Below are 21,515 nucleotides of genomic sequence, written 5' to 3' on the forward strand. Positions count from 1 at the left end.
CACTTCGGGGGCATATCTAGCACTGTGGGGACATATGTGGCACTGGGGGCATATCTAGCATTGTGGGGGCATATCTAGCACTGTAGGGACATGTGTATCTGGCAATGTGGGGGTATATCTGACACTGGGCATATCTGGCACTCTAGGGGCATATATGTAGCTGACACTGTGGGTCATATCTAGTACTGTGGGGGCATGTGTATCTGGCAACGTGGGGGCATATCTGGCACTGTGGGAGAATGTATCTGGCACTGTGGGAGAATATGTGAATCTGGCACTGTGGGGATATTAGTGTATCTGGCACTATTGGGGGCATATGTGTATCTAGCACTGTGGCATACCACCCAACTGTCACGATTTTCGCGGGACAGTCCTGATTTTTTGGGGCTGTCCCACCCGCGGGCTACGGTGCGGTGGGGGGGTGGAGGTGGGGGCAGTTGGGAGGCTCCTGCACTTGCGGTGAATAGACGCTGTGCGCATGCGCACAGCGTCTATTCAGTGCAGACAGGAGAATAGAGCGCTGAGCATGCCCTGTCAGTGATTAAAACGGGCGTGGCTCGCGATCGTGGGTCCTCCCGTGAAGCCACATCCCCTTTTCATATGTCACGCCCCTTTCCGGGGGTGTGTCCCTCTTTACCAAAGGATAAATTTGGGAGGTATGCTGTGGGGAAATGTATCTGGCACGGCACTATTGGGGGCATATGTGTATCATTTTCATTGGCCACTTCCCATGTGGCATGTATGCCACACCCATTTTTTTTGGCGAGTGCACACAGTACCACTAAGAATTTTTTTCTACTTGCACCACTGCCCTCAAACACCCCGCCCCCCCCCCCCATCCCCCACAGATAGTGAGGGATGATCACTTTTCCCACTATTCACTATGCTTCTGTGATCCGTCGCTGTGCCCAAAGATCATTCAAGATGCTCCCATTTGGCATATAAGACAGTGAAGATTGCTCACAGGTAAAACAACGGGAAAATTTGCAAGTAAAGAGCATCTGCGCTGCGGACGGCTAAATGCGGCGAGCCAGTGAAACATTTTGTGTACATTTGCAACGTAGGAGGATTTTGTAGGATTTAATGTGTGATCTGTTGATGGACAGTTTTTATATGTTGATATTTTATTGCAGAATCCACGTCTAAAGAGGTGTATTGGGAATACTGTACTACATAGGTCATGTCCTGGGTATATATTATTTTAGTAATTAAAGGTGTGACCCAGACTTCCTAACATTTTACCATGATAACATAGCTATTTAACAAGGGTCTACAGTGTATCTATGAGCGGCGGCCATTTTCTAGTAGCCCGGAGCTGCGCTCCGCATGATAGGTACAGTACGGGTGCTGTCTTCTACATAACTGATCATATGTCTCACAAACCTAAACAAAATGAGGAAACGGACTGAAGTGATAATTTCTTTTAACAATTTACTGTATTATTATTACACTGGCAGCGCGGCGCCATTATACCATAGTCTCAGCGTTACCACAGCGACGTCTCCCGCCTACAATGGATGACGCACTGGAAAGGGCGGGGCCACGGGCTGTTTCCGGCGCAAGCGCCCGTTTGAGGAAGCTGGAGATCCCGACCACAGACGGTAATACATACTGCTTACTATATAGCGTCACACCTGAGGTAATATGTCACTCTTATACTATAGTGTTATTATATAGCGTCACACCTGAGGTAATGTGTCACTCTTATACTATAGTGTTATTATATAGCGTCACACCTGAGGTGATATGTCACTCTTATACTATAGTGTTATTATATAGCGTCACACTGAGGTAATATGTCACTCTTATACTATAGTGTTATTATATAGCGTCACACCTGAGGTAATGTCACTCTTATACTATAGTGTTATTCTATAGCGTCACACCTGAGGTAATATGTCACTCTTATACTATAGCGTTATTATATAGCGTCACACCTGAGGTAATGTGTCACTCTTATACTGTAGTGTTATTATATAGCGTCACACCTGAGGTAATATGTCACTCTTATACTATAGTGTTATTATATAGCGTCACACCTGAGGTAATGTCACTCTTATACTATAGTGTTATTATATAGCGTCACACCTGAGGTAATATGTCACTCTTATACTATAGTGTTATTATATAGCGTCACACCTGAGGTAATGTATCACTCTTATACTATAGTGTTATTATATAGCGTCACACCTGAGGTAATGTGTCACTCTTATACTGTAGTGTTATTATATAGCGTCACACCTGAGGTAATATGTCACTCTTATACTATAGTGTTATTATATAGCGTCACACCTGAGGTGATATGTCACTCTTATACTATAGTGTTATTATATAGCGTCACACCTGAGGTAATGTATCACTCTTATACTATAGTGTTATTATATAGCGTCACACCTGAGGTAATATGTCACTCTTATACTATAGTGTTATTATATAGCGTCACACCTGAGGTAATGTGTCACTCTTATACTATAGTGTTATTATATAGCGTCACACTGAGGTAATATGTCACTCTTATACTATAGTGTTATTATATAGCGTCACACCTGAGGTAATATGTCCCTCTTATACTATAGTGTTATTATATAGCGTCACACCTGAGGTAATATGTCACTCTTATACTATAGTGTTATTATATAGCGTCACACCTGAGGTGATATGTCACTCTTATACTATAGTGTTATTATATAGCGTCACACCTGAGGTAATATATCACTCTTATACTATAGTGTTATTATATAGCGTCACACCTGAGGTAATATGTCACTCTTATACTATAGTGTTATTATATAGCGTCACACCTGAGGTAATGTGTCACTCTTATACTATAGTGTTATTATATAGCGTCACACTGAGGTAATATGTCACTCTTATACTATAGTGTTATTATATAGCGTCACACCTGAGGTAATATGTCCCTCTTATACTATAGTGTTATTATATAGCGTCACACCTGAGGTAATATGTCACTCTTATACTATAGTGTTATTATATAGCGTCACACCTGAGGTGATATGTCACTCTTATACTATAGTGTTATTATATAGCGTCACACCTGAGGTAATATATCACTCTTATACTATAGTGTTATTATATAGCGTCACACCTGAGGTAATATGTCACTCTTCTACTATAGTGTTATTATATAGCGTCACACCTGAGGTAATGTGTCACTCTTATACTATAGTGTTATTATATAGCGTCACACCTGAGGTGATATGTCACTCTTATACTATAGTGTTATTATATAGCGTCACACCTGAGGTAATATATCACTCTTATACTATAGTGTTATTATATAGCGTCACACCTGAGGTAATATATCACTCTTATACTATAGTGTTATTATATAGCGTCACACCTGAGGTAATGTGTCACTCTTATACTATAGTGTTATTATATAGCGTCACACCTGAGGTAATATGTCACTCTTATACTATAGTGTTATTATATAGCGTCACACCTGAGGTAATATGTCCCTCTTATACTATAGTGTTATTATATAGCGTCACACCTGAGGTAATGTGTCACTCTTATACTATAGTGTTATTATATAGCGTCACACCTGAGGTAATGTGTCACTCTTATACTATAGTGTTATTATATAGCGTCACACCTGAGGTGATATGTCACTCTTATACTATAGTGTTATTATATAGCGTCACACCTGAGGTAATATGTCACTCTTATACTATAGTGTTATTATATAGCGTCACACCTGAGGTAATATGTCACTCTTATACTATAGTGTTATTATATAGCGTCACACTGAGGTAATATGTCACTCTTATACTATAGTGTTATTATATAGCGGCACACCTGAGGTAATATGTCACTCTTATACTATAGTGTTATGATATAGCGGCACACCTGAGGTGATATGTCACTCTTATACTATAGTGTTATTATATAGCGTCACACCTGAGGTAATATGTCACTCTTATACTATAGTGTTATTATATAGCGTCACACCTGAGGTAATATGTCACTCTTATACTATAGTGTTATTATATAGCGTCACACCTGAGGTAATATATCACTCTTATACTATAGTGTTATTATACAGCGTCACACCTGAGGTAATATGTCACTCTTCTACTATAGTGTTATTATATAGCGTCACACCTGAGGTAATGTGTCACTCTTATACTATAGTGTTATTATATAGCGTCACACCTGAGGTGATATGTCACTCTTATACTATAGTGTTATTATATAGCGTCACACCTGAGGTAATATATCACTCTTATACTATAGTGTTATTATATAGCGTCACACCTGAGGTAATGTGTCACTCTTATACTATAGTGTTATTATATAGCGTCACACCTGAGGTAATATGTCACTCTTATACTATAGTGTTATTATATAGCGTCACACCTGAGGTAATGTCACTCTTATACTATAGTGTTATTCTATAGCGTCACACCTGAGGTAATATGTCACTCTTATACTATAGCGTTATTATATAGCGTCACACCTGAGGTAATATGTCACTCTTATACTATAGTGTTATTATATAGCGTCACACCTGAGGTAATGTGTCACTCTTATACTGTAGTGTTATTATATAGCGTCACACCTGAGGTAATATGTCACTCTTATACTATAGTGTTATTATATAGCGTCACACCTGAGGTAATATGTCACTCTTATACTATAGTGTTATTATATAGCGTCACACCTGAGGTAATGTATCACTCTTATACTATAGTGTTATTATATAGCGTCACACCTGAGGTAATGTGTCACTCTTATACTGTAGTGTTATTATATAGCGTCACACCTGAGGTAATGTGTCACTCTTATACTATAGTGTTATTATATAGCGTCACACCTGAGGTGATATGTCACTCTTATACTATAGTGTTATTATATAGCGTCACACCTGAGGTAATGTATCACTCTTATACTATAGTGTTATTATATAGCGTCACACCTGAGGTAATATGTCACTCTTATACTATAGTGTTATTATATAGCGTCACACCTGAGGTAATGTGTCACTCTTATACTATAGTGTTATTATATAGCGTCACACTGAGGTAATATGTCACTCTTATACTATAGTGTTATTATATAGCGTCACACCTGAGGTAATATGTCCCTCTTATACTATAGTGTTATTATATAGCGTCACACCTGAGGTAATATGTCACTCTTATACTATAGTGTTATTTTCTCTATCGTCCTAAGTGGATGCTGGGGTTCCTGAAAGGACCATGGGGAATAGCGGCTCCGCAGGAGACAGGGCACAAAAGTGAAGCTTTTACAGGTCAGGTGGTGTGTACTGGCTCCTCCCCCTATGACCCTCCTCCAGACTCCAGTTAGATTTTTGTGCCCGGCCGAGAAGGGTGCAATTCTAGGTGGCTCTCATAAAGAGCTGCTTAGAGAGTTTAGCTTAGGTTTTTTATTTTACAGTGATTCCTGCTGGCAACAGGATCACTGCAACGAGGGACAGAGGGGAGAAGAAGTGAACTCACCTGCGTGCAGGATGGATTGGCTTCTTGGCTACTGGACATGAAGCTCCAGAGGGACGATCACAGGTACAGCCTGGATGGTCACCGGAGCCACGCCGCCGGCCCCCTCACAAATGCTGAAGCAAGAAGAGGTCCAGAATCGGCGGCTGAAGACTCCTGCAGTCTTCTTAAGGTAGCGCACAGCACTGCAGCTGTGCGCCATTTTCCTCTCAGCACACTTCACACGGCAGTCACTGAGGGTGCAGGGCGCTGGGGGGGGGGGCGCCCTGGGAGGCAAATGAAAACCTTTAAAAAGGCTAAAAGTACCTCACATATAGCCCCAGAGGCTATATGGAGATATTTACCCCTGCCTAAATGTACTAAATAGCGGGAGACGAGCCCGCCGAAAAAGGGGCGGGGCCTATCTCCTCAGCACACGGCGCCATTTTCTGTCACAGCTCCGCTGGTCAGGAAGGCTCCCAGGTCTCTCCCCTGCACTGCACTACAGAAACAGGGTATAACAGAGAGGGGGGGCAAAATAAATGGCAATATATATTAATATAAAAGCAGCTATAAGGGAGCACTTAATCATAAGGCTATCCCTGTCATATATAGCGCTTTTTGGTGTGTGCTGGCAGACTCTCCCTCTGTCTCCCCAAAGGGCTAGTGGGTCCTGTCTTCGTATAGAGCATTCCCTGTGTGTCTGCTGTGTGTCGGTACGTGTGTGTCGACATGTATGAGGACGTTATTGGTGTGGAGGCGGAGCAATTGCCAAATATGAGGATGTCACCTCCTAGGGGGTCGACACCAGAATGGATGCCTTTATTTGTGGAATTACGGGATAGCGTCAACTCGCTTAAGCAGTCGTTTGCCGACATGAGGCGGCCGGACACTCAATTAGTGCCTGTCCAGGCGCCTCAAACACCGTCAGGGGCTGTAAAACGCCCCTTGCCTCAGTCGGTCGACACAGACCCAGACACAGGCACTGATTCCGGTGGTGAAGGTGACGAATCAACCGTATTTTCCAGTAGGGCCACACGTTATATGAATTTGGCAATAAAGGAGATGTTACATTTAGCTGATACTACAGGTACCACTAAACAGGGTATTATGTGGGGTGTGAAAAAACTACCAGTAGTTTTTACCGAATCAGAAGAATTAAATGACGTGTGTGATGAAGCGTGGGGTGCCCCGATAAAAAACTGCTAATTTCAAAGAAGTTATTGGCTTTATACCCTTTCCCGCCAGAGGTTAGGGAGCGCTGGGAAACACCTCCTAGGGTGGACAAAGCGCTAACACGCTTATCAAAACAAGTGGCGTTACCCTCTCCTGAGACGGCCGCACTTAAAGATCCATCAGATAGGAGGATGGAAAATATCCAAAAAGGTATATACACACATGCAGGTGTTATACTACGACCAGCTATTGCGACTGCCTGGATGTGCAGTGCTGGGGTAGTTTGGTCAGAGTCCCTGATCGAAAATATTGATACCCTGGACAGGGACAATATTTTACTGTCGTTAGAACAAATAAAGGATGCATTTCTTTATATGCGTGATGCACAGAGAGATATCTGCACACTGGCATCACGGGTAAGTGCTATGTCCATTTCGGCCAGAAGAGCTTTATGGACACGACAGTGGACAGGCGATGCGTAGAGGAGTTATTTGGGGTCGGTCTATCGGATTTGGTGGCCACGGCTACGGCCGGGAAATCCACCTTTCTACCTCAAGTCACTCCCCAACAGAAAAAGGCACCGACCTTTCAACCGCAGCCCTTTCGTTCCTTTAAAAATAAGAGAGCAAAGGGCTATTCATATCTGCCACGAGGCAGAGGACGAGGGAAGAGACAGCAACAGGCAGCTCCTTCCCAGGAACAGAAGCCCTCCCCGGCTTCTACAAAAGCCTCAGCATGACGCTGGGGCTTCGCAAGCGGACTCGGGGGCGGTAGGCGGTCGTCTCAAGAATTACAGCGCGCAGTGGGCTCACTCGCAGGTAAATCCCTGGATCCTGCAGATAATATCTCAGGGGTACAGGTTGAAATTAGAGACAGAGCCACCTCGCCGTTTCCTGAAGTCTGCTTTACCAACGTCCCCCTCAGAAAGGGAGACGGTTTTGGAAGCCATTCACAAGCTGTATTCTCAGCAGGTGATAGTCAAGGTACCTCTTCTACAACAAGGGAAGGGGTATTATTCCACTCTTTTTGTGGTACCGAAGCCGGATGGCTCGGTAAGGCCTATTCTAAATCTGAAGTCCTTGAACCTGTACATAAAGAAGTTCAAGTTCAAGATGGAGTCACTCAGAGCAGTGATAGCGAACCTGGAAGAAGGGGACTTTATGGTATCCTTGGACATCAAGGATGCGTATCTCCACGTTCCAATTACCCCTCACACCAGGGGTACCTCAGGTTCGTTGTACAAAACTGTCACTATCAGTTTCAGACGCTGCCGTTTGGTTTGTCCACGGCACCTCGGGTCTTTACAAAGGTAATGGCCGAGATAATATTTCTTCTTCGAAGAAAAGGCGTATTAATTATCCCATACTTGGACGATCTCCTAATAAGGGCAAGGTCCAGAGAACAGCTAGAGATGGGTTTAGCACTATCTCAAGAGGTGCTAAAGCAGCACGGATGGATTCTGAATATTCCAAAATCCCAATTAATGCCGACAACTCATCTGCTGTTCCTGGGGATGATTCTGGACACAGTTCAGAAAAAGGTTTTTCTTCCCGAAGAAAAAGCCAAGGAGTTATCTGACCTGGTCAGGAACCTCCTAAAACCAGGAAAGGTGTCTGTACATCAATGCACAAGAGTCCTGGGAAAAAATGGTAGCTTCTTACGAAGCAATCCCTTTCGGCAGATTCCATGCAAAGGGATCTGTTGGACAAATGGTCAGGGTCGCATCTTCAGATGCACCTGCGGATAACCCTGTCGCCGAGGACAAGGGTATCCCTTCTGTGGTGGTTGCAGGAGGCTCATCTATTGGAGGGCCGCAGATTCGGCATGCAGGATTGGATCCTGGTGACCACGGATGCCAGCCTGAGAGGCTGGGGAGCAGTCACACAGGGAAGAAATTTCCAGGGAGTGTGGTCGAGCCTGAAAAAGTCTCTTCACATAAGCATTCTGGAACTAAGAGCAATCTACAATGCTCTAAGCCAGGCGAAACCTCTGCTTCAAGGAAGACCGGTGTTGATCCAGTCGGACAACATCACGGCAGTCGCCCATGTAAACAGACAGGGCGGCACAAGAAGCTGGAGGGCAATGGCAGAAGCTGCCAGGATCCTTCGCTGGGCGGAGAATCACGTGATAGCACTGTCAGCAGTATTCATCCCGGGCGTGGACAACTGGGAAGCAGACTTCCTCAGCAGACACGACCTTCACCCGGGAGAGTGGGGACTTCATCCAGAAGTTTTCCACATGCTATTAAACCGTTGGGTAAAACCAATGGTGGACATGATGGCGTCTCGCCTCAACAAAACACTGGACAGGTATTGCGCCAGGTCAAGAGATCCGCAGGCAATAGCTGTGGACGCGCTGGTAACACATTGGGTGTACCAGTCGGTATATGTGTTTCCTCCTCTGCCTCTCATACCAAAGGTATTGAGGATTATACGGCAAAGAGGAGTAAGACTAGTGGCTCCGGATTGGCCAAGAAGGACTTGGTACCCGGAACTTCAAGAGATGGTCACGGACGATCCGTGGCCTCTACTTCTGAGAAGGGACCTGCTTCAGCAGGGTCCTTGTCTTTTTCAAGACTTACCGCGGCTGCGTTTGACGGCATGGCGTTTGAATGCCAGATCCTAAAAGGAAAAGGCATTCCAGAAGAAGTCATTCCTACCTTGATAAAGGCAAGGAAGGAAGTCACCGCGAAGCATTATCGCCGTATTTGGCGAAAATATGTTGCGTGGTGCGAGCAGCGGAGTGCTCCGATGGAGGAATTTCAACTGGGTCGTTTTCCTACATTTCCTGCAATCAGGATTGTCTATGGGTCTCAAATTGGGATCTATTAAGGTTCAAATTTCGGCCCTATCAATATTCTTCCAAAAAGAATTGGCCTCAGTCCCTGAGGTCCAGATTTTTATCAAAGGAGTACTGCATATACAGCCTCCTGTGGTGCCTAAGGTGGCACCGTGGGATCTAAATGTAGTTTTAGATTTCCTCAAATCCAATTGGTTTGAACCACTAAAGAATGTGGATTTGAAATATCTCACATGGAAAGTGACTATGTTACTGGCCCTGGCTTCGGCCGGGAGAGTATCTGAACTGGCGGCTTTGTCTTATAAAAGCCCTTATTTAATTTTCCATTCGACATAGGGCAGAGCTGCGGACGCGTCCGCATTTTCTCCCTAAGGTGGTATCAGCGTTTCACCTGAACCAGCCTATTGTAGTGCCTGCGGCTACAGACGACTTGAAGGACTCCAAGTTGTTGGACGTTGTCAGAGCCTTAAAAATATACATTTAAAGGACGGCTGGAGTCAGAAAATCTGACTCGCTGTTTATACTGTATGCACCCAACAAGTTGGGTGCACCTGCTTCTAAGCAGTCGATTGCTCGTTGGATTTGTAACAAAATTCAACTTGTACATTCTGTGGCAGGCCTGCCACAGCCTAAATCTGTTAAGGCCCATTCCGCAAGGAAGGTGGGCTCATCTTGGGCGGCTGCCCGAGGGGTCTCGGCATTACAACTCTGCCGAGCAGCTACGTGGTCAGGGGAGAACACGTTTGTAAATTTTTACAAATTTGATACCCTGGCAAAGGAGGACCTGGAGTTCTCTCATTCGGTGCTGCAGAGTCATCCGCACTCTCCCGCCCGTTTGGGAGCTTTGGTATAATCCCCATGGTCCTTTCAGGAACCCCAGCATCCACTTAGGACGATAGAGAAAATAAGAATTTACTTACCGATAATTCTATTTCTCGGAGTCCGTAGTGGATGCTGGGCGCCCATCCCAAGTGCGGATTATCTGCAATACTTGTACATAGTTATTGTTAACTAATTCGGGTTATTGTTTAGGAAGCCATCTTTCAGAGGCTCCTCTGTTATCATACTGTTAACTGGGTTTAGATCACAAGTTGTACGGTGTGATTGGTGTGGCTGGTATGAGTCTTACCCGGGATTCAAAATCCTCCCTTATTGTGTACGCTCGTCCGGGCACAGTACCTAACTGGAGTCTGGAGGAGGGTCATAGGGGGAGGAGCCAGTACACACCACCTGACCTGTAAAAGCTTCACTTTTGTGCCCTGTCTCCTGCGGAGCCGCTATTCCCCATGGTCCTTTCAGGAACCCCAGCATCCACTACGGACTCCGAGAAATAGAATTATCGGTAAGTAAATTCTTATTATATAGCGTCACACCTGAGGTGATATGTCACTCTTATACTATAGTGTTATTATATAGCGTCACACCTGAGGTAATATATCACTCTTATACTATAGTGTTATTATATAGCGTCACACCTGAGGTAATATATCACTCTTATACTATAGTGTTATTATATAGCGTCACACCTGAGGTAATGTGTCACTCTTATACTATAGTGTTATTATATAGCGTCACACCTGAGGTAATATGTCACTCTTATACTATAGTGTTATTATATAGCGTCACACCTGAGGTAATATGTCACTCTTATACTATAGTGTTATTATATAGCGTCACACCTGAGGTAATATGTCACTCTTATACTATAGTGTTATTATATAGCGTCACACTGAGGTAATATGTCACTCTTATACTATAGTGTTATTATATAGCGGCACACCTGAGGTAATATGTCCCTCTTATACTATAGTGTTATTATATAGCGTCACACCTGAGGTGATATGTCACTCTTATACTATAGTGTTATTATATAGCGTCACACTGAGGTAATATGTCACTCTTATACTATAGTGTTATTATATAGCGTCACACCTGAGGTAATATGTCACTCTTATACTATAGTGTTATTATATAGCGTCACACCTGAGGTGATATGTCACTCTTATACTATAGTGTTATTATATAGCGTCACACCTGAGGTAATGTGTCACTCTTATACTATAGTGTTATTATATAGCGTCACACCTGAGGTAATATGTCACTTATACTATAGTGTTATTATATAGCGTCACACCTGAGGTATTATGTCACTCTTATACTATAGTGTTATTATATAGCGTCACACCTGAGGTAATGTATCACTCTTATACTATAGTGTTATTATATAGCGTCACACTGAGGTAATATGTCACTCTTATACTATAGTGTTATTATATAGCGTCACACCTGAGGTAATATGTCCCTCTTATACTATAGTGTTATTATATAGCGTCACACCTGAGGTAATATGTCACTCTTATACTATAGTGTTATTATATAGCGTCACACCTGAGGTGATATGTCACTCTTATACTATAGTGTTATTATATAGCGTCACACCTGAGGTAATATATCACTCTTATACTATAGTGTTATTATATAGCGTCACACCTGAGGTAATGTGTCACTCTTATACTATAGTGTTATTATATAGCGTCACACCTGAGGTGATATGTCACTCTTATACTATAGTGTTATTATATAGCGTCACACCTGAGGTAATATATCACTCTTATACTATAGTGTTATTATATAGCGTCACACCTGAGGTAATATATCACTCTTATACTATAGTGTTATTATATAGCGTCACACCTGAGGTAATGTGTCACTCTTATACTATAGTGTTATTATATAGCGTCACACCTGAGGTAATATGTCACTCTTATACTATAGTGTTATTATATAGCGTCACACCTGAGGTAATATGTCACTCTTATACTATAGTGTTATTATATAGCGTCACACTGAGGTAATATGTCACTCTTATACTATAGTGTTATTATATAGCGTCACACCTGAGGTAATATGTCCCTCTTATACTATAGTGTTATTATATAGCGTCACACCTGAGGTAATGTGTCACTCTTATACTATAGTGTTATTATATAGCGTCACACCTGAGGTAATATGTCACTCTTATACTATAGTGTTATTATATAGCGTCACACCTGAGGTGATATGTCACTCTTATACTATAGTGTTATTATATAGCGTCACACTGAGGTAATATGTCACTCTTATACTATAGTGTTATTATATAGCGTCACACCTGAGGTAATATGTCCCTCTTATACTATAGTGTTATTATATAGCGTCACACCTGAGGTGATATGTCACTCTTATACTATAGTGTTATTATATAGCGTCACACTGAGGTAATATGTCACTCTTATACTATAGTGTTATTATATAGCGTCACACCTGAGGTAATATGTCACTCTTATACTATAGTGTTATTATATAGCGTCACACCTGAGGTGATATGTCACTCTTATACTATAGTGTTATTATATAGCGTCACACCTGAGGTAATATGTCACTCTTATACTATAGTGTTATTATATAGCGTCACACCTGAGGTAATATGTCACTCTTATACTATAGTGTTATTATATAGCGTCACACTGAGGTAATATGTCACTCTTATACTATAGTGTTATTATATAGCGTCACACCTGAGGTAATATGTCCCTCTTATACTATAGTGTTATTATATAGCGTCACACCTGAGGTAATGTGTCACTCTTATACTATAGTGTTATTATATAGCGTCACACCTGAGGTAATGTATCACTCTTATACTGTAGTATTATTATATAGCGTCACACCTGAGGTATTATGTCACTCTTATACTATAGTGTTATTATATAGCGTCACACCTGAGGTAATATGTCACTTATACTATAGTGTTATTATATAGCGTCACACCTGAGGTATTATGTCACTCTTATACTATAGTGTTATTATATAGCGTCACACCTGAGGTAATGTATCACTCTTATACTATAGTGTTATTATATAGCGTCACACTGAGGTAATATGTCACTCTTATACTATAGTGTTATTATATAGCGTCACACCTGAGGTAATGTATCACTCTTATACTATAGTGTTATTATATAGTGTCACACCTGAGGTAATGTATCACTCTTATACTATAGTGTTATTATATAGCGTCACACCTGAGGTAATATGTAACTCTTATACTATAGTGTTATTATATAGCGTCACACCTGAGTTAATGTATCACTCTTATACTATAGTGTTATTATATAGCGTCACACCTGAAGTAGTGTGTCACTCTTATACTATAGTGTTATTATATAGAGTCACACCTGAGGTAATATGTCACTCTTATACTATAGTGTTATTATATAGCGTCACACCTGAGGTATTATGTCACTCTTATACTATAGTCTTATTATATAGCGTCACACCTGAGGTAATATGTCACTCTTATACTATAGTGTTATTATATAGTGTCACTCTTATACTATAGTGTTATTATATAGCGTCACACCTGAGGTAATGTATCACTCTTATACTATAGTGTTATTATATAGCGTCACACTGAGGTAATATGTCACTCTTATACTATAGTGTTATTATATAGCGTCACACCTGAGGTAATATGTCACTCTTATACTATAGTGTTATTATATAGCGTCACACCTGAGGTAATATGTCACTCTTATACTATAGTGTTATTATATAGCGTCACACCTGAGTTAATGTATCACTCTTATACTATAGTGTTATTATATAGCGTCACACCTGAGGTAATGTATCACTCTTATACTGTAGTGTTATTATATAGCGTAACACCTGAGGTAATGTATCACTCTTATACTATAGTGTTATTATATAGCGTCACACCTGAGGTATTATGTCACTCTTATACTATAGTGTTATTATATAGCGTCACACCTGAGGTAATATGTCACTCTTATACTATAGTGTTATTATATAGCGTCACACCTGAGGTAATGTCACTCTTATACTATAGTGTTATTATATAGCGTCACACCTGAGGTAATATGTCACTCTTATACTATAGTGTTATTATATAGCGTCACACCTGAGTTAATGTATCACTCTTATACTATAGTGTTATTATATAGCGTCACACCTGAGGTAATGTATCACTCTTATACTGTAGTGTTATTATATAACGTCACACCTGAGGTAATGTATCACTCTTATACTGTAGTATTATTATATAGCGTCACACCTGAGGTAATGTGTCACTCTTATACTATATTGTTATTATATAGCGTCACACCTGAGGAGTTATGTCACTCTTATACTATAGTGTTATTATATAGCGTCACACTTGAGGTAATGTATCACTCTTATACTATAGTGTTATTATATAGCGTCACACCTAAGGTAATATGTCACTCTTATACTATAGTGTTGTTATATAGCTTTACACCTGAAGTAGTGTGTCACTCTTATACTATAGTGTTATTATATAGCGTCACACCTGAGGTAATGTATCACTCTTATACTATAGTGTTATTATATAGCGTCACACCTGAGGTAATGTATCACTCTTATACTATAGTGTTATTATATAGCGTCACACCTGAGGTAATGTGTCACTCTTATACTGTAGTGTTATTATATAGCGTCACACCTGAGGTAATGTATCACTCTTATACTGTAGTGTTATTATATAGCGTCACACCTGAGGTAATGTGTCACTCTTATACTATAGTGTTATTATATAGCGTCACACCTGAGGTAATATGTCACTCTTATACTATAGTGTTATTATATAGCGTCACACTTGAGGTAATGTATCACTCTTATACTATAGTGTTATTATATAGCGTCACACCTAAGGTAATATGTCACTCTTATACTATAGTGTTATTATATAGCTTTACACCTGAAGTAGTGTGTCACTCTTATACTATAGTGTTATTATATAGCGTCACACCTGAGGTAATATGTCACTCTTATACTATAGTGTTATTATATAGCGTCACACCTGAGGTAATATGTCACTCTTATACTATAGTGTTATTATATAGCGTCACACTGAGGTAATATGTCACTCTTATACTATAGTGTTATTATATAGCGTCACACCTGAGGTAATATGTCCCTCTTATACTATAGTGTTATTATATAGCGTCACACCTGAGGTAATGTGTCACTCTTATACTATAGTGTTATTATATAGCGTCACACCTGAGGTAATATGTCACTCTTATACTATAGTGTTATTATATAGCGTCACACCTGAGGTGATATGTCACTCTTATACTATAGTGTTATTATATAGCGTCACACTGAGGTAATATGTCACTCTTATACTATAGTGTTATTATATAGCGTCACACCTGAGGTAATATGTCCCTCTTATACTATAGTGTTATTATATAGCGTCACACCTGAGGTGATATGTCACTCTTATACTATAGTGTTATTATATAGCGTCACACTGAGGTAATATGTCACTCTTATACTATAGTGTTATTATATAGCGTCACACCTGAGGTAATATGTCACTCTTATACTATAGTGTTATTATATAGCGTCACACCTGAGGTGATATGTCACTCTTATACTATAGTGTTATTATATAGCGTCACACCTGAGGTAATATGTCACTCTTATACTATAGTGTTATTATATAGCGTCACACCTGAGGTAATATGTCACTCTTATACTATAGTGTTATTATATAGCGTCACACTGAGGTAATATGTCACTCTTATACTATAGTGTTATTATATAGCGTCACACCTGAGGTAATATGTCCCTCTTATACTATAGTGTTATTATATAGCGTCACACCTGAGGTAATGTGTCACTCTTATACTATAGTGTTATTATATAGCGTCACACCTGAGGTAATGTATCACTCTTATACTGTAGTATTATTATATAGCGTCACACCTGAGGTATTATGTCACTCTTATACTATAGTGTTATTATATAGCGTCACACCTGAGGTAATATGTCACTTATACTATAGTGTTATTATATAGCGTCACACCTGAGGTATTATGTCACTCTTATACTATAGTGTTATTATATAGCGTCACACCTGAGGTAATGTATCACTCTTATACTATAGTGTTATTATATAGCGTCACACTGAGGTAATATGTCACTCTTATACTATAGTGTTATTATATAGCGTCACACCTGAGGTAATGTATCACTCTTATACTATAGTGTTATTATATAGTGTCACACCTGAGGTAATGTATCACTCTTATACTATAGTGTTATTATATAGCGTCACACCTGAGGTAATATGTAACTCTTATACTATAGTGTTATTATATAGCGTCACACCTGAGTTAATGTATCACTCTTATACTATAGTGTTATTATATAGCGTCACACCTGAGGTAATGTATCACTCTTATACTATAGTGTTATTATATAGCGTCACACCTGAGGTAATGTATCACTCTTATACTATAGTGTTATTATATAGCGTCACACCTGAGGTAATGTATCACTCTTATACTATAGTGTTATTATATAGCGTCACACCTGAGGTAATATGTCACTCTTATACTATAGTGTTATTATATAGCGTCACACCTGAGGTATTATGTCACTCTTATACTATAGTCTTATTATATAGCGTCACACCTGAGGTAATATGTCACTCTTATACTATAGTGTTATTATATAGTGTCACTCTTATACTATAGTGTTATTATATAGCGTCACACCTGAGGTAATGTATCACTCTTATACTATAGTGTTATTATATAGCGTCACACTGAGGTAATATGTCACTCTTATACTATAGTGTTATTATATAGCGTCACACCTGAGGTAATATGTCACTCTTATACTATAGTGTTATTATATAGCGTCACACCTGAGGTAATATGTCACTCTTATACTATAGTGTTATTATATAGCGTCACACCTGAGTTAATGTATCACTCTTATACTATAGTGTTATTATATAGCGTCACACCTGAGGTAATGTATCACTCTTATACTGTAGTGTTATTATATAGCGTAACACCTGAGGTAATGTATCACTCTTATACTATAGTGTTATTATATAGCGTCACACCTGAGGTATTATGTCACTCTTATACTATAGTGTTATTATATAGCGTCACACCTGAGGTAATATGTCACTCTTATACTATAGTGTTATTATATAGCGTCACACCTGAGGTAATGTCACTCTTATACTATAGTGTTATTATATAGCGTCACACCTGAGGTAATATGTCACTCTTATACTATAGTGTTATTATATAGCGTCACACCTGAGTTAATGTATCACTCTTATACTATAGTGTTATTATATAGCGTCACACCTGAGGTAATGTATCACTCTTATACTGTAGTGTTATTATATAACGTCACACCAGAGGTAATGTATCACTCTTATACTGTAGTATTATTATATAGCGTCACACCTGAGGTAATGTGTCACTCTTATACTATATTGTTATTATATAGCGTCACACCTGAGGTAATATGTCACTCTTATACTATAGTGTTATTATATAGCGTCACACTTGAGGTAATGTATCACTCTTATACTATAGTGTTATTATATAGCGTCACACCTAAGGTAATATGTCACTCTTATACTATAGTGTTGTTATATAGCTTTACACCTGAAGTAGTGTGTCACTCTTATACTATAGTGTTATTATATAGCGTCACACCTGAGGTAATGTATCACTCTTATACTATAGTGTTATTATATAGCGTCACACCTGAGGTAATGTGTCACTCTTATACTGTAGTGTTATTATATAGCGTCACACCTGAGGTAATGTATCACTCTTATACTGTAGTGTTATTATATAGCGTCACACCTGAGGTAATGTATCACTCTTATACTATAGTGTTATTATATAGCGTCACACCTAAGGTAATATGTCACTCTTATACTATAGTGTTATTATATAGCTTTACACCTGAAGTAGTGTGTCACTCTTATACTATAGTGTTATTATATAGCGTCACACCTGAGGTAATATATCACTCTTATACTATAGTGTTATTATATAGCGTCACACCTGAGGTGATATGTCACTCTTATACTATAGTGTTATTATATAGCTTCACACCTGAGGTAATATATCACTCTTATACTATTGTGTTATTATATAGCGTCACACCTGAGGTAATGTGTCACTCTTATACTATAGTGTTATTATATAGCGTCACACCTGAGGTAATATGTCACTCTTATACTATAGTGTTATTATATAGCGTCACACTGAGGTAATATGTCACTCTTATACTATAGTGTTATTATATAGCGTCACACCTGAGGTAATATGTCCCTCTTATACTATAGTGTTATTATATAGCGTCACACCTGAGGTAATATGTCACTCTTATACTATAGTGTTATTATATAGCGTCACACCTGAGGTGATATGTCACTCTTATACTATAGTGTTATTATATAGCGTCACACCTGAGGTAATATATCACTCTTATACTATAGTGTTATTATATAGCGTCACACCTGAGGTAATATGTCACTCTTCTACTATAGTGTTATTATATAGCGTCACACCTGAGGTAATGTGTCACTCTTATACTATAGTGTTATTATATAGCGTCACACCTGAGGTGATATGTCACTCTTATACTATAGTGTTATTATATAGCGTCACACCTGAGGTAATATATCACTCTTATACTATAGTGTTATTATATAGCGTCACACCTGAGGTAATATATCACTCTTATACTATAGTGTTATTATATAGCGTCACACCTGAGGTAATGTGTCACTCTTATACTATAGTGTTATTATATAGCGTCACACCTGAGGTAATATGTCACTCTTATACTATAGTGTTATTATATAGCGTCACACCTGAGGTAATATGTCACTCTTATACTATAGTGTTATTATATAGCGTCACACTGAGGTAATATGTCACTCTTATACTATAGTGTTATTATATAGCGTCACACCTGAGGTAATATGTCCCTCTTATACTATAGTGTTATTATATAGCGTCACACCTGAGGTAATGTGTCACTCTTATACTATAGTGTTATTATATAGCGTCACACCTGAGGTAATATGTCACTCTTATACTATAGTGTTATTATATAGCGTCACACCTGAGGTAATGTATCACTCTTATACTATAGTGTTATTATATAGCGTCACACCTGAGTTAATGTGTTACTCTTATACTATAGTGTTATTATATAGCGTCACACCTGAGGTAATGTATCACTCTTATACTATAGTGTTATTATATAGCGTCACACCTGAGGTAATGTGTCACTCTTATACTATAGTGTTATTATATAGCGTCACACCTGAGGTAATGTATCACTCTTATACTATAGTGTTATTATATAGCGTCACACCTGAGGTAATGTGTCACTCTTATACTATAGTGTTATTATATAGCGTCACACCTGAGGTAATATGTCACTCTTATACTATAGTGTTATTATATAGCGTCACACTGAGGTAATATGTCACTCTTATACTATAGTGTTATTATATAGCGGCACACCTGAGGTAATATGTCCCTCTTATACTATAGTGTTATTATATAGCGTCACACCTGAGGTGATATGTCACTCTTATACTATAGTGTTATTATATAGCGTCACACTGAGGTAATATGTCACTCTTATACTATAGTGTTATTATATAGCGTCACACCTGAGGTAATATGTCACTCTTATACTATAGTGTTATTATATAGCGTCACACCTGAGGTGATATGTCACTCTTATACTATAGTGTTATTATATAGCGTCACACCTGAGGTGATATATCACTCTTATACTATAGTGTTATTATATAGCGTCACACCTGAGGTAATATGTCACTCTTATACTATAGTGTTATTATATAGCGTCACACCTGAGGTAATATGTCACTCTTCTACTATAGTGTTATTATATAGCGTCACACCTGAGGTAATGTGTCACTCTTATACTATAGTGTTATTATATAGCGTCACACCTGAGGTGATATGTCACTCTTATACTATAGTGTTATTATATAGCGTCACACCTGAGGTAATATATCACTCTTATACTATAGTGTTATTATATAGCGTCACACCTGAGGTAATATGTCACTCTTATACTATAGTGTTATTATATAGCGTCACACCTGAGGTAATATGTCACTCTTATACTATAGTGTTATTATATAGCGTCACACTGAGGTAATATGTCCCTCTTATACTATAGTGTTATTATATAGCGGCACACCTGAGGTAATATGTCCCTCTTATACTATAGTGTTATTATATAGCGTCACACCTGAGGTGATATGTCACTCTTATACTATAGTGTTATTATATAGCGTCACACCTGAGGTAATATATCACTCTTATACTATAGTGTTATTATATAGCGTCACACCTGAGGTAATATGTCACTCTTATACTATAGTGTTATTATATAGCGTCACACCTGAGGTAATATGTCACTCTTATACTATAGTGTTATTATATAGCGTCACACTGAGGTAATATGTCACTCTTATACTATAGTGTTATTATATAGCGGCACACCTGAGGTAATATGTCCCTCTTATACTATAGTGTTATTATATAGCGTCACACCTGAGGTGATATGTCACTCTTATACTATAGTGTTATTATATAGCGTCACACTGAGGTAATATGTCACTCTTATACTATAGTGTTATTATATAGCGTCACACCTGAGGTAATATGTCACTCTTATACTATAGTGTTATTATATAGCGTCACACCTGAGGTGATATGTCACTCTTATACTATAGTGTTATTATATAGCGTCACACCTGAGGTAATATGTCACTCTTATACTATAGTGTTATTATATAGCGTCACACCTGAGGTAATATGTCACTCTTATACTATAGTGTTATTATATAGCGTCACACTGAGGTAATATGTCACTCTTATACTATAGTGTTATTATATAGCGTCACACCTGAGGTAATATGTCCCTCTTATACTATAGTGTTATTATATAGCGTCACACCTGAGGTAATGTGTCACTCTTATACTATAGTGTTATTATATAGCGTCACACCTGAGGTAATGTATCACTCTTATACTGTAGTATTATTATATAGCGTCACACCTGAGGTATTATGTCACTCTTATACTATAGTGTTATTATATAGCGTCACACCTGAGGTAATATGTCACTTATACTATAGTGTTATTATATAGCGTCACACCTGAGGTATTATGTCACTCT

General features: G+C 39.0%; 1 protein-coding gene across 1 annotated transcript in view; it reads left to right on the plus strand.

Moving 5' to 3' along the window:
• The first annotated feature begins 1,514 nt into the window (after nucleotides 1–1,514).
• Nucleotides 1,515–21,515, plus strand: part of LOC134984551 (zinc finger protein 260-like) — a 360,139-nt gene continuing 340,138 nt past the window's right edge. Inside the window, exon 1 of the mRNA XM_063950108.1 lies at nucleotides 1,515–1,601. The gene's annotated coding sequence lies outside the window, so the exon portion shown is untranslated. The remainder of the gene's footprint in view (nucleotides 1,602–21,515) is intronic.

Source organism: Pseudophryne corroboree, assembly GCF_028390025.1.
Source record: "Pseudophryne corroboree isolate aPseCor3 chromosome 3 unlocalized genomic scaffold, aPseCor3.hap2 SUPER_3_unloc_62, whole genome shotgun sequence".
In the NCBI taxonomy this organism is placed as follows: Eukaryota; Metazoa; Chordata; class Amphibia; order Anura; family Myobatrachidae; genus Pseudophryne; species Pseudophryne corroboree.